Below are 14,001 nucleotides of genomic sequence, written 5' to 3' on the forward strand. Positions count from 1 at the left end.
GCTAATAATAATATATCAATATTGGTTCATCAACTGTAACATACACCGTATTAATGAAAGATGTTAATAATAAGAGAAACTGGGGGTGGGAGTGGAGAGGTATTAGGAACTCTACTTTCTGCTCTATTGTTCTGTAGAGGAAAATTGCCCTTAAAGATAAAGTCTATTCGTATTTTTTAAATGATAGTTCTAACATGCTGGCTGCAATGTCATCTCTGCCACCACATACACAGAAGTGGCATCTAAAGTAGTTAAGAGATATGTCCAGTCACCAGCCATGACTGTCAGAGCATCAGCCCTCTGACATGTTCTTTCACGGCCATGGCCAAGGGAAGTGCTCGGGGACACCTGAAACTTCGCCTGCTTGGTCTCGGCCTGCTCCCCAGGTCCTTCACTCCTGGAAAAACTTGCATAGTTGGGAATATTGGGGGGTAAAACTTCTGACAGATATAAAGCCAGATAATTCGTACATTCCAATAGTGATGATCATAATAGTATTTATTAAGACTGAGCAGCTACATCAAAACACTGACGTAGTGCCAAATTCAAGACAACACAGGACACAAAATTCTATAGACGTGAAGCAATGATGAGAGTTTGCTCTGAATTGAGATCATGTTTGGTACCTGATTCTGTGATCCTAAAAAAAAAAATCACTATGTTTGCAGCCTGATTGGACTTACAGTTAAAACTGCATTTGAAAACATGACAGGGGAAAAAAAATACAGACAGAAGAGAAATTCATAGTTACAGTTGTTATGTGAAAATGTTAGGATTATGTGTGACTGTAGCACTGCCTGGATGGCTTTCATCGTTTAAATGTATTTTTTGGAAGTTGATCCATCATTTGATTGTTGGACATGATTCTCTGTAAGTACTTAGGCATTCTTAGGGAAGGAGTCCTTGGGTGCAGCCAACATCTTTTTTGTCTTAGGCTCAAATATGAAATAGGGAAATTAAGGCCAGAATTTGCTAAAATCCAACATTTGGAACAAGACTAAAATCCAAAGCCCAGGTCCTCATTGCACTCGTGGGGAAGCAAACCCCATGTTGACTCCACTGCCTCTACTGAAATTCTTGTCTACGGGCCCCACTGGACTGTGAGCAACGCTCTTCTGACTGATTTTTATGTTACCAGTAGTCACTTTAGTTCCTCATGCCTAGGGGGTGCCCCATAAATGAACAGGTGATTTCCACAAAATCGTACCCTGAGTTGTCTTTGAATTGATTCTTCACCATGCCTGTAAAATCTTTGACAGCCAGGGTGATCTCAGCTTGTACTCTTTTAGCATTTTCTCAAAACACATACTACAGGGTGGGGTAAACTACCAATGAATTGACTGATAACTGAGGAGGACATTTAAAGCTGACAGATATACCAATCCATTTGCCTTCAATGCAGGTCACTGCTTTTGAGCATCTTAAACCTTACCAAGTTATAATAATGCCTAACACTCTTTGAACACCTACTGTGTGCTAGACACTGTAGAGGGTATTTTGTGTACGTTTTCTTAGTCATGCAGTATCACCTGGGCCCCTACTTTCTAGGTGAATAAAGGGAGGCATAGAAAAGCTAAGTCCAAGCTCCACAGCTATGAAGAGGTGAAGCTGGGGTTCAGACCCAGACAGTCTGACCCGACCCCATGCTCATTGGCATCTCTTTGTCATGCGTGTTCCTTACAAGTAAGATCTTCCCTCTGGCAGAATTTGCAGGAGATGAGTAAGAATTTTATTCACAAAGGATCCTGTTATATTTTTGTTATTACCAAATAAATCTAACTGGCATCAGAGGGTTTTTCACCATGATTCCATATAGCATAAGGTCTGCCAACACGCTACCGTACAATTTGACTAATAGTCGACCCAAAGAGATGAGACATCAGATCAGAGAGGCAATGCCGTCTTGATTTCCAAGCAGATGAAGGCTGGCAAACAATGTATTTTTCCACTCAGCACTGACTGTGGCTCCAAAAATTTCTGGAGCTGGCAGTAGCAAAATGTAAATATTTTCAGTGCTTTTAATAAATGGCAGTTAATAAAACCTGAAAAGATTATAGTTCAAAAACCTAACTTCCTGTGTTTTCCATTATTTAATAATTTATTATATGAAATCCATTGACCTTTCAGTGGGCTTTTTTTAGAGGAAACTGAAGCGTTAATTATGGTTTAGCTACTTTATTGAGCAGCATTAGCATACAAATAGGACATCAATAACCAATTACAATCTGCATCTTGGAAAAGCAGGTCTCTACCAAAGCTGCGGCTGCTAACTCAGCCACTTAAAGGTCTCTGCACTAATGATGGTGGCATTCAAGGCTCTTCTCAAGTGACCCCCAGGGGGTCTCCCTAGACTGACACCCTCCCCCTCCCTTCCAGCCAAGATGGTCCACCTGCCTTATCCAAGCAGAGCCGTGCTCACCAGCCAGTGTTTCTTTTCTCATGCTGATCCTGTCCACTCAATCTCTGGTCCTTTGATTTCTGGATTCCATGCACCCACCTCCCATTCTTCATTCATTCAGGAGGTATTTACTGGATCCTAGCTCATATCAACCATTGGGTGACTTTGGGGAAATACCCGGGGAAAGGTAGGCATGATCCCTCCCCGCTGAGGCCAGAGGCTAGTCCAGGAGCTGGCAGACTTTCTCACTAAAGGGAGAGAGAATGAGTCCTGCAGGCCCAATAATGTTTGTCCGTTCTGCTGCTGGAGTGGGAAGGCAGCCCTGACAGTATGTAAACAAATGGAAGTGGATGTGTTCCAGTGAAACTGATTTCCAAAAACAGGCACTAGGCTGGACTTGGCCCTTAGGACATAGTTTGGCAAGCCCTGGCTTTGAACCTGACCTCTAGAACCAGACAGCCGGGTTAGAAAGTCAGCTGCCTCCACCCCAACCCCTGATGGCCTTCAGCAAGTTACACGATTTCTCTGTACCTTGATTTCCTCAGCTATAAAGTGGGGATAGAGATATATCAGACTTTTTTATTCCCATCCAAATCCCCAGCCTTCCCTGGTGTCAAATGCAGACTCTTCATGGTGACCCACAAGGAAGGCCTCCAACAATCTGCCTCCCTCTCACCAGTCCTAACCCTGGTTTCCAGTCCCCCAATCCTGCTCCATTTCCGTCCTGCTGATCTTCCCCAGCCCAGGGCCATTGTGACTCATCCCTGCTGCCTGGGACGCTCCCTCCCACTTGCTCAGGGACTCATCCCTCTGAGTCCAATGTCAACTGCAGTTTTCTCCAAGGAGCCTTCTGTGAACTTCCCACCTAGAGGCACACACACAGGGACAGATGCTACTAGTTCTTCTCTGTCTCTGCCCCTAATTAGTTTCTTTTGCAGCACTTATTCCAATTCATATTCCTCTGTTTAATTCTTCATTGTATGTCCTTCCACTAAAATATTGGCGCCATCAGTTCCCAGACTCCACCACTGTATCGCCAGCACCAAGCCCAGTGCATGGAAACTCAATCAATAAATGTCTGTGTCATTAATAAATAAATTAATAAATCTCAGCAGATGGATGCATCCTGGGAAAGGAAACGGCCTGGCGTTTTATCTTTCCCATTGTTAGGTCAAGCATGGTAGACCAATGACTCACATTACTTCAAAGACTTGATTTCCTCTAACATTAATTCTACCTTACAGACTGGTGATACTTTGATTTCTAGAATGATTAAATCACTGGCAGGTAGCATTTAATTTGAGTGTGCCCTAAATGCCCCACACCAAGCTATCCCAAGGGTTTCTAGGACTTTTTATTATTTCTAGTGAGATTCTTTTCCTTCTACGGAAAAACCACTTCAGACTAAGCAGCAGGAAAGCCAATGCATAAAAAGTTGAGACATCTGCCTCTGGCCCCAGCTCTCTCGCAGTAGCTGTGTGACCCTGACAATTCAAGTAACCTCTCTGAACCTGATTTCTTCAACAACAAAGGAAGAATATGAGAAGTTTCAGCAACAACAATCTTACATTCTCAGAAGCATTTTTGGGCCACTAAGGAGATAAAAGTGAGTAAGAAAAATATTTGAACACACCTGCTCAATAGGAACGTGCTGCTTTAAAACAAACACTCAATGCTCTCTGCTTTTATAGAGCTCTCAGCCAGAATGGACTTTCCAGGGGCCAGCCAGCCCCTGAAATGATTAATTATTGTAACAACAGAAAGGTAGATGAAGAAGCGACAGATGGCCCATGTGAAATAGTCTAGAATCACCTGCTATGAAATTAATTCCACATCTTGGAAGCTTGGGGCTCAGAACACCATGCAAAAAAATGACTGTTGATAAATTGTGTGTGTTTGCATGTCAGCCTCTCTGCAAACACCTAAATAATATATGTCGTGTCATGTTTTCTTTCCTCCATCTCGTTTTAATACGTTATCATTTATGGAGAACTGTGGGGAAACGTGGAACATCAATCAAGCCATTAATTCCTGAGATTATGCTAATATGATGCCTGGAGCGTTTGTGTCCCAGAATAGCTGCTCTCCCAGGAAGGATGCTCTTGGCTCTCGGCTCTCGCCAGCCCAGCCCTCCCCTCTCCGCATAGATCACGAGCTGTGGCACTACAGTGTCCTCTTTAAAGGGCACCCAGCATGACACAACATGCTGGGGAGGATTGTCCCAGCCAGAAAGCAGAGGCCAGCAGCTTCCTGGCAAGCTGCAGATGAAAGGGCAGCATGTGAAACAGGAAGGGGAGAGAGATGTAAGAACCCAGATAATGAGCTTGTGAGCTATCAGTCCTACTGGGTTGCAAAGTGGCGGAGAAAGCCAGAAAAGGAAATGAAGAGCCCCCCAAATAAGAAGCTCCATCAGCTGGCATGGCAAGAGGGCACCCGAGCAGCCGTGACTTCCATTCCTGTGGAAGAAATTTGGGGTAAGGAGGTTGGTACAAAAGAGAAAACCTCAATTACGGTGACTACCACACACCAGGCACTTATTGGCCCCTGTGCAACAATTCTGCACCTTATTGTGAGTTCCGTCATGCTCTCCTCCAATCTGCAGGGCTCCAAAAGGTCACTCAAGGTTGCCCAGCTGGTGACGAGCTGGACTGTGCCTCAAACCCAGGTGCGCTGGAGCCCAGAGTGTGCAATCATTCCTCCAGGGAAACAGAACACCAATTCAGCTGGCAGTGTCTTTAAGATGCTTCCAAATGAAAATCGCAGGCTGGAAGCGAGCAGCACAAGGGAGCCTGGTGGTGGTGGAGCAGCAGCTCTGTATTGTGACTGGAGGGGTGGTTAATTGAAGCCATAGATGTGATAAAATTGCATAGAACAACACACACACACACACACACACACACACACACAGCAGGGCAAAGTAAAACTAGTGCAATCTGAGTAAATGCCGCAGACTGAACCAATTTCAACTTCCTGGTTTTGACTTTGTACTATAGCTATGCAAGATGCTACCACTGGTGGGTGTGGGTGTTGGGTGCACAGAGCTTCCCTGCATGTTTGTTAGGGACTGGATGTCTGTGTCCCCCAGATTCCTATGTTGAAGCCCTAAGCCACAGTGTGATGGTGTCTGGAGGTGGAGCCTGTGGGAGGTGATCAGGTTTAGATGTGGTCATGAGGGTGGAACCCCTATCATGGGATTAGTGTTCTTATAAAAAAAGGGAAGAGGCTCCAGAGAGCTCACGCTCACTCTCACGCACACACTCTCTCTCTGGCTCTCTCTCTTTCTCTTTCTCCCCTGCCGTGTGATTACACAATGAGAAGGCAGTCTCTACAAGCCAGGAAGAACTTCTGGACAATCAATAGAAAAACAATGCAGAACCCAATAAAAAATGAGCAAAATATAGGAAAAGTCAATGAAAACACAGTCAGGCAATGAACACATATAAAGATGTTTACCCTTAACAGTCTGGGAAATGCAATTCCAAACAATAATGATATGTCCTTTCACGTCATCATATTTGCAAAAATATATAAGCCACACAATACCAAGAGCAGATGAGTCACGAAGAAACTTTCATAGATTATGATGGGAGCGTGAATTTTTGCACCCAGTCTGGGAGCCGTTTGGCAGCCCTTAGTCAACCTGAAGTTTTGCATGCCTACAAGCTGACAATTCCTCTCTGAGATGTCTATCCCCAGAGATAATCTTGCACAGCACACACTCATGTGCATGGAGCTTTATTTATAACAGTAAAACATTTGGAAACAAACTCAGTTTCTACTCACAGGTGGTTCTGAATCCAGGCAGTCGATGCCAGGTCAGAGTTCTTCAGCTTGGTGCCATCCTCCCAGGTTTTAGCTCAGCTTGAGGACAAACTTTTTGACAGCAATAGCATCCCACAGGGACAGTCTAGGGGCTGGAGCCAGGCTGCAGGAGGTGACGGTGAGGTTCTGGTTTCTCTGAGGTCCAGGGAATTCAAACACATTTGTGAAATGTAAACACCCTTCATTTTCTAAGGGCTCCCATGTTGGCAGCTGGACTGGTCAGTGGCCATGCAAGAAGGTGAGCATGCAGAGCAGAGGCCACAGCCCAAGGACACAGCACAGACTGGGGAAGGAGGTGAGAAGCCAGCAAGATGTAAAGCAGGTGTGCAGGACACCTTCTGAGTGAAATCTACAAAAAGAGGGTGGATGAGACAGCCTGGGGCTAGTATGGAGGGGTGAGTATGGTGGGGATGGGGCAGGAGGGCTCGTGACCATAGAAGCGGTTGAGCAGCTATTAAGTGGAAGGCAGAATGAGGGAGGCACATATTAGCCCAGCTCTGGCTAGGTGTTTTTCAAAGGTAGTCTTGTTTAACATATGAACATTTTCCCTCTTTTACAGAGATACGGAGACTGAGTTTCAAGGAAGCTCAACAGTTTGCAGGTTATATGTAACGCATCCAAGATCCAAACCCAGTCAGACCACCCCAGAAGTCATGGTCATTCACCCCTTGTCACCTCATTGATTTACCATACGGTGAATTCTTTTGCAAGCAATCTATTCACTTCAGTTGGTGATATATTGGACCATGAAGCCAGATTCAGGGCTGGCTGGGAGCACCCACTCATTGAACTTAGCCACATCACTTGCTGGGCAGTAGAGGTGTGGTCTTTGAACCCAGATGGATTGAGTTATCTTTGGAAAGGACTTAACACTCTCAGAATCACTGTCTCCTGTGCTATAAAATGGGGATTAAAACAATAGTAATCATCTCATAGGTTGAAAAGAGAAACTCTTACAGCAGGCCCAGCCTGGCTCCTGGCACAAGGCAAGTGTCACATGAGAAATAAATGTAATTACTCCACATGTATCCATCTTCTTTCCCCAACTAGATTCTAAGTTCCTATTAGGAGACAACTGAACTCCTATTAATTTTGCATGCCGCCCAATGCCTAAACCAATACTTTCGGTCTGGTAGGGGTCAACCCACCGAGAACTGCACAAAGGTAGTCTTTCACTGGACTGCAAAACCTGGAAGTGCCCTTTCTATATCAGGTGGTTTTACATTCAGGAGTTTGGAAAACTCCAGCCCCAGAACAAATATAAGGGCAGGCAAACCTGGACAGGATCATCACCAAAAGCTGGAAATTTTATTTCCGGATGTGCCAGAACTAGTAGGCACATCTTTTAGGTGTTGTTTGGTTTAAGGTGGCTGGTTGAGCTTGTGTTTACCCAGAAAAGACTTTTCCTGCCTGTTATTCCTAAATTTTGAAAACCTAGTAACTCGTTCTATTGTGACTGGAAAACATGCCTTAAAATACACTTTAAATTGTGGGGAGTGAAGTGTTCTGAAACAAGCTGCAGAGGTGGCTGGCTTTTTGGTTATTATGTCACAGTCAATGAATATAGGGACATCAGGCAGAAAAATGCCAGCGACGAAAGTATCTTGCAATTGTCTGGCAGTAGCACCTGCAATATTTCACTGGACCTTACCGTGACACCACTGAAGGTCATTGTCAGACCCACTGTCGGAAAGAAAAACTAAGAAGTTCAGAGGAATAGTCATGTGATGATATGGAACCATGAAAGGAAAGAGGCAGGACATGAACCCAAGGCTGCTAACTCCATACCAAGTCGTACCTTGGCTTTACTACAGCAACCTTGTTTCCAGAAGCACCTCTCCTATCTGTTCAATGATCTCTTTCACTTTTACCAGGTTAAATGGCTCATTGATTACTGAGTTTCAACTTCCGCCTGAACCCCAGCAATGACATTCCCCTTGTTAAGAATACTGTTCAGCCTTGTCTACCTAGCCCACAAGATGCTTTGGGGAATAAACACCCCAGGTGAGAGGCAGGTACTCTGGACCCCAGGCAGACTCTCCTCATAATCTGCTGCACCTTAGTTTTATCATCTCCAAATGGGAACCCCAGCCCTTTACCCATCTCCTCAGTTTGTTGTGAAGACAAACAGATAACATATGTAAAAGCATTTTGAAAACATTATAAGCACTGTACAAATTTAGGTGTCATTATGACAGAGGCAATAAAAGGATTGATCACACTGATAAATGATGTGTGTTTTCATGCCTCTGTAGTTTCCAAGAATGTCAGTAATTGCCCTTGGCAGATAAATCCACGGCAGTTAACCAAAGTTGAGAGTATTGGGGAAAGGCATAATTTGGCCAAATGATTTTTAAAGACTCTACAAAAATAAACAAGCATTCTAATATAAACGATTCCAGTTCTGTCAATCTTCCTCCTACTTGGAGCAATGCAGCTTGTTCTGCAGCAATTAACCTTTGAATCCTTTTAATGGCAGCTGATCATTTTCAGCTTTAATTGTCTTGCTGGGTTTGAATGTTGTTAGAGTTCAAATGCAGCCAATTAGAACAAGCCTGGCCACCTCGTGATGTTTCGCAAGCAAAGGACGCGTCTTGAAATCCCTGGTGAACTTTGTCCCAAGTGTCCTGGGAGCCACAGTTCATATTCTCAGGTGCGGTTTACAGGAGGAAGAGCCAGAGAAACTTGGAGAAAGCACCAGAAGCAATGGGTTACATTTACCAGAGCTCGGCAAAAAGGATAAAAGTCTTATAATGCCAGTGTCAAAACATGTCCAGGAGGCCTGGGCAGAGCAGGAGGCCCTGGTCACTGGAGATGTTTAAGCAGATGGCACAGGAGGGCTTTGAGCATCTGGATGGGGCTGACGAGGGGCAGGGAAGTGGCCTTTATGATCACAAAGATTTCTTCCTTCCCTCAAGGTCTGTGATCCAGTGTGATCTTGTGAGAAAGCTAATATACATGGTGGAGAGGTTGTACGAGTGTCAACTTTGGATCCAGAATTCATAGGTTCAAATCTAGTTCTGCCAGTTCATGAACAGAGCGAGAGCAGGAGCACATCTCTTCAGGCCTTGTTCTATTATGAGAGGGAAGATAATTGTTCCTTAACCTCTGTACCTCAGTTTTCTCATCTGGAAGACAGTGAGGATGCCAGTATTTACTTTGTACGGTACAGTTGTTCTGCATAGTAAGTGTGCGAGCATGTGAAATGCATTTGGCACAGGATTTGCACGCTAGGTTCAGTCCTTTTTCATCTCATCACCATCATCTTCATTATTCCCTCTTTGTTGCCACCTCCTGCCCTGCCCCCTGTCTCTGCCCTCTGCCCTCCGCATCTCAGCTGGATTCTCTCTCAGAATATCCATGCAATCCCATTCATGGGAACAAAACCCTTCTGCTGTTCCCCAGCACTGATAGGGTAAACCCATGCTGCTTAGCCTGGTGGTTAATGCTCTTCAAAGCCAGGACTGGCCTTTTCTGTCATCATGTCCTTCTGCCACTTCCCTCATACCTTTCTCCCAAGTTACTCATTGTTCACCCAGCCCCCAGTGCCTGCCACGCCACGAGTGCTTAATGCACATTAGCTCTACGATTTCAAGTCATTGATCTTGGCATGTCTGGGATATGTATGGAGGGAGTTCAAAGCTCTGGGAGAAGTGTGAATCCAAATCTCAGTTCCGCTGTGTGGTATTAGAGAGTGTCCTAAGTACGCTGAGCCTCCATTTCCTGAGTAACCCAGAGGAATAATCAGTCCTTTGTTGTGGAATGATGATAAAGAGTGAGGACAATGATGCAACGACAAAAGTGGTGACTCTCCAGCAATGCCTGGTACCCAGTGGGAGCTCTGGAACCACTGGCTTGCTTGCTTTCATCTTCACCTTCCCTGGAACCAGTAAGCAGAGCATTACCAGGAAAGACTAACACCCAGAGCAGGCTTCACTTGGCAGCAGATTTGGCTGTAAAAATACTCACTGGCAATGACCGACACAGGCACTGTGCTTGTCACTAGGGATACAGATAAGGCACACAGACAGGATGCCCACTCTCAGGGAGTTCCATCTCACTAAAAAGACCCACCACACCTCCAAACAGACTTGCAGGCAATCACTTAGGGAGGCAGGTGATAGGATAAGGAGGGCATGCCACTCACCAGGCATGAGTGAGAATTTGATCCTTTCCCAATTTGGGAAAATTAGTCAAGCTTGTCATTTCCCTTCTTAAAAGGGAGTCTGGTAGAAGTGAACAGCGTAAGTGACCTCTTCAGGAAATTTTGATAGTGAACAAATCAAAGCCACATTGATAGACCACACTTTAAGGCTTCACCCCTATATACCACCCTCCCAGCTGTATTATTCAAATCTGGACTATAGCAAAATTGTAAAAAGATTCCTTGTCTCAGACTTCGGTGGTCACCCCAGGTTGGTGGAATCCAGAAGGCCTCCCATCGGGGCCCATCACAGACACAAAGCCCTCCCTCACTAGTAGGTCCACTCCCTGCTCCCCTGTCTTCCACAGCCTCCTATTCCAGGACATTTTGGGTGGATTCCTTTCCCCTTCAGGATTGATTTTGATATGCATTTTAATTTTATTCCACCTGGCTATAAATATTATGGGGGGAGGCATGAAGCATGATTTATTTGTCCGTGTTGTATACTCTGAGGGATCGTTAGGGAACTCCCATACATTTTCCTGAGAAGAACCTGGGATTTGATAAACTGGAAGGGAGAAAGGGGGAGAGAGGAAGAAGGCAGAAAAAGAAAACAATGTAGAGGGAGGGAAGAGAAGGAGGGAATGGGGATGAGCGGGAAGAAGGAAGGAAGTTACCAAATTTTTGCAAGCAGTTCCAAAAGCATTTGTTCCATTTAATCCCCTCCACAGCAAAGCACAATAGAAGCCTAGTAATATTATTTATAAACAATGAGCATACATTAATTGAATGAAACAAATATATGTTTTAAAATTTGTAAACACAACTGAATTCCCATTTGCAGACGAGAAAACTGAGACTCACACAGATGCTGTGACTTTCCCAACACTCCGTTAGCTGGAGAAGCAGGGATTCAAACCCAAGCTTTCTGAGATCAAGAAACTTTCAGCTCTTCTCCCACCAAGAAGAGGGTATTTCTGTGACTTGGCATGTTGTTGATATGCTGCCTCACTCCCAGAAGGATCTAAGACACCTTCTGTAACTCCTTTTAGTTTCAAAATCCCGGATTGTCTTTCTGCATCATCCCAGCTGAAGTGAGCCCAGAGCCACGTGACGGCACCAAAGGTCAGGGCCACTTGTCCCTGTGTGAAAGGGGCACCCCCTGCTGTAGTCAGGATTGCCATGCTCAGGTATGGAGTGAGGCTCCTGTGAATATAATGTGAGGGTCAGCCTGTGAGGCAATTTCTCCAAGACAGATATTTTTTGAGTCCCTTTCTCAGTTATTTTCTTCCTGACACTGGTTGGTCTAGAGTCAGCTTGAAGGGTTTCCTCTCCAAAAGTTAAAACTAAAATTTGGAAGAAAAAAAAATGGAGGTGATTAGGAAAAAAAAAAGAAAGCTACACAGGTGCTTCTCAAACTCTAATGTGCATAAAATTTACCTGAGATCTTCATAAAATGTAAGTTCTCATTCAGTAGCTCTGGGTGAGGCCTAAGATTCTACATATCTAATAAGCTTCCAGATGATGCCATTGATGCTGAACTATGAACCAAAATTTGAAAAGCAAGAGCCTACATAACTTACTATTATTTTTATTAACAGATGCTTAAGTAGTATGCCCATTTCTAGCCAATATGGAGTAGCAAGGACCAGATTTATCTTCTTACCTTAAATTACATTTAGAAAAAAAAAAGTAGAATAACAGTTTTCAAGACACTATCAGACCATGTAGGACAGTGATCCCTGCCCTGTGAGGTGGGAAACCAATAAGGTGAGCCCTGTGGTTGCCCTGGATTATTGCCTTAAAAGAGTTTCCAGGTTGTAGAACAGGGAGGGACAAGCCATGGGGAGCTTTTGCAGGCTTCCAGAGTCAAGGAGATGGAACGGAGAATCCAGAGAGAACAGAGTGGCTAAACTGTAGGACAGAGTACTGAGGAGGAGAGAGCTGCACAGAGAAAGAAGTCCATTGATCTGCACAGAGTTCCCTCCAAGTATTCCGATTCAGCTCATGGTGAGGCAGCTCTCCACGTCCAGGGAAGAACCACCTGCAAAGATTAGAGGGAATACAACACAGCACTCTCACAGAGCCAGAGAAAGAGACTGTTAACACCAGCCAGACTTGAAAACTCCATAACACATGGGGCATTGCATAGAGTACTCAGAAAGGTATTGCTTCAGTCAAGGGACACACTTGCTTTATACTAAATACAGCCCTCATCCCAATAACAAATTTGAAAAGCAAGACCTGGAAGGACGGAACTACTTCCAAGTAACCTAACTGCATCCCATAACCAAGTTCAAGAATATTTATAATAATATAAAAATATCCAGCACACAACCATGTCTGGCATGCTATCAAATGTCAATAAAAAATTACCAGTCATGCAAGGAAGCAGAAAAATATGACCTCTGATGAGGAGAAAAAGTATCCAATCAAAGCAGATCAAAACTGAAATAGATATTAGTATTAATAGACAAGAACATTAAAGGTTATAGTGACTGTGCCCCATAGATTTAAAGAAAATGAGAGACATGTAAGAGTTTTTTAAAAGACCCAATCAATTGAACTTCAGAGATGAAAATTACAATGTCTGAGATGAAAAATACACCAGATAGGATTAACAGCAGATTAGGTATTATAGAAGAAAATATTATAAACTTAAAAACATACCAATAGAAACTATTAAAATGAAACATAAAGAGAAAAAATATTTTGAAAATTAATACAGCATCAAAGAGTTAAGGAAAAAATTCAAATGGCCCAATATATAGATAATTGGAGTCTTAAAGGATAGGAGAAATAAAGGGGGGCAGAAAATTATTTGAAGGAATAATGACTAAAAATATTTCAAAATTGGTAAAAACTGTAAGTAGTGTAAAATCCCAAGAAGTGTAAAAAAAATCCAAGTTCAAAAAACATGAAGAAAAATATATCAAGGTACATCATCATCAAATTGCTTATAACCAGTGATAAAGAGAATATATTAAAACAACCAGAGAAATCAGAATTTAAAAAGCAATACCATTTACAATAGCATCAAAAGTAGGAAATCCTTAGAGGTAAATCAGACAGAAGATATGCAAAACCTATACACCATGCTACAAAAACTACAAAACCATGCTGAGAGAAATTAAAGAAGACCTAAATAGATAGATAGATAGATAGATAGATAGATAGATAGATAGATAGATAGATAGATAGATAGATAGATATACTAGGTTTATGAGTCAAAAGACTCAAGATAATTAAGATAGCAATTCTTCCATGCAATCCTAATTAAACCTCTAGCAAGCATTTTTGTAAAAAAATGACAGGACAATTCCAAAATTCATATGGAAATGCAAATTACCTAGGATTGCCAAAACAAACAACAAGAATCAAAACAGTGTGGTATTTGTAAAAAGATAAATATCAGTGGAACAGAATAAAGAGCCAAAAATAGAGCCACACATACATAGACAATAATTCTGACAAAGGTGGAGAGGCAACATAGCAAAAAAAAGGATAACCTTTTTAATAAATGATGCTAGAACAACTGGATTTTTATATGGAAAAGATAAAAGAAAAACTTGGGTCTATACTTCACATCATATACAAAGATTAACTTAAAATTGACTATAGACATAAACCTAAAACC

Source organism: Manis javanica, chromosome 2 (genome assembly GCF_040802235.1).
Source record: "Manis javanica isolate MJ-LG chromosome 2, MJ_LKY, whole genome shotgun sequence".
In the NCBI taxonomy this organism is placed as follows: domain Eukaryota; kingdom Metazoa; phylum Chordata; class Mammalia; order Pholidota; family Manidae; genus Manis; species Manis javanica.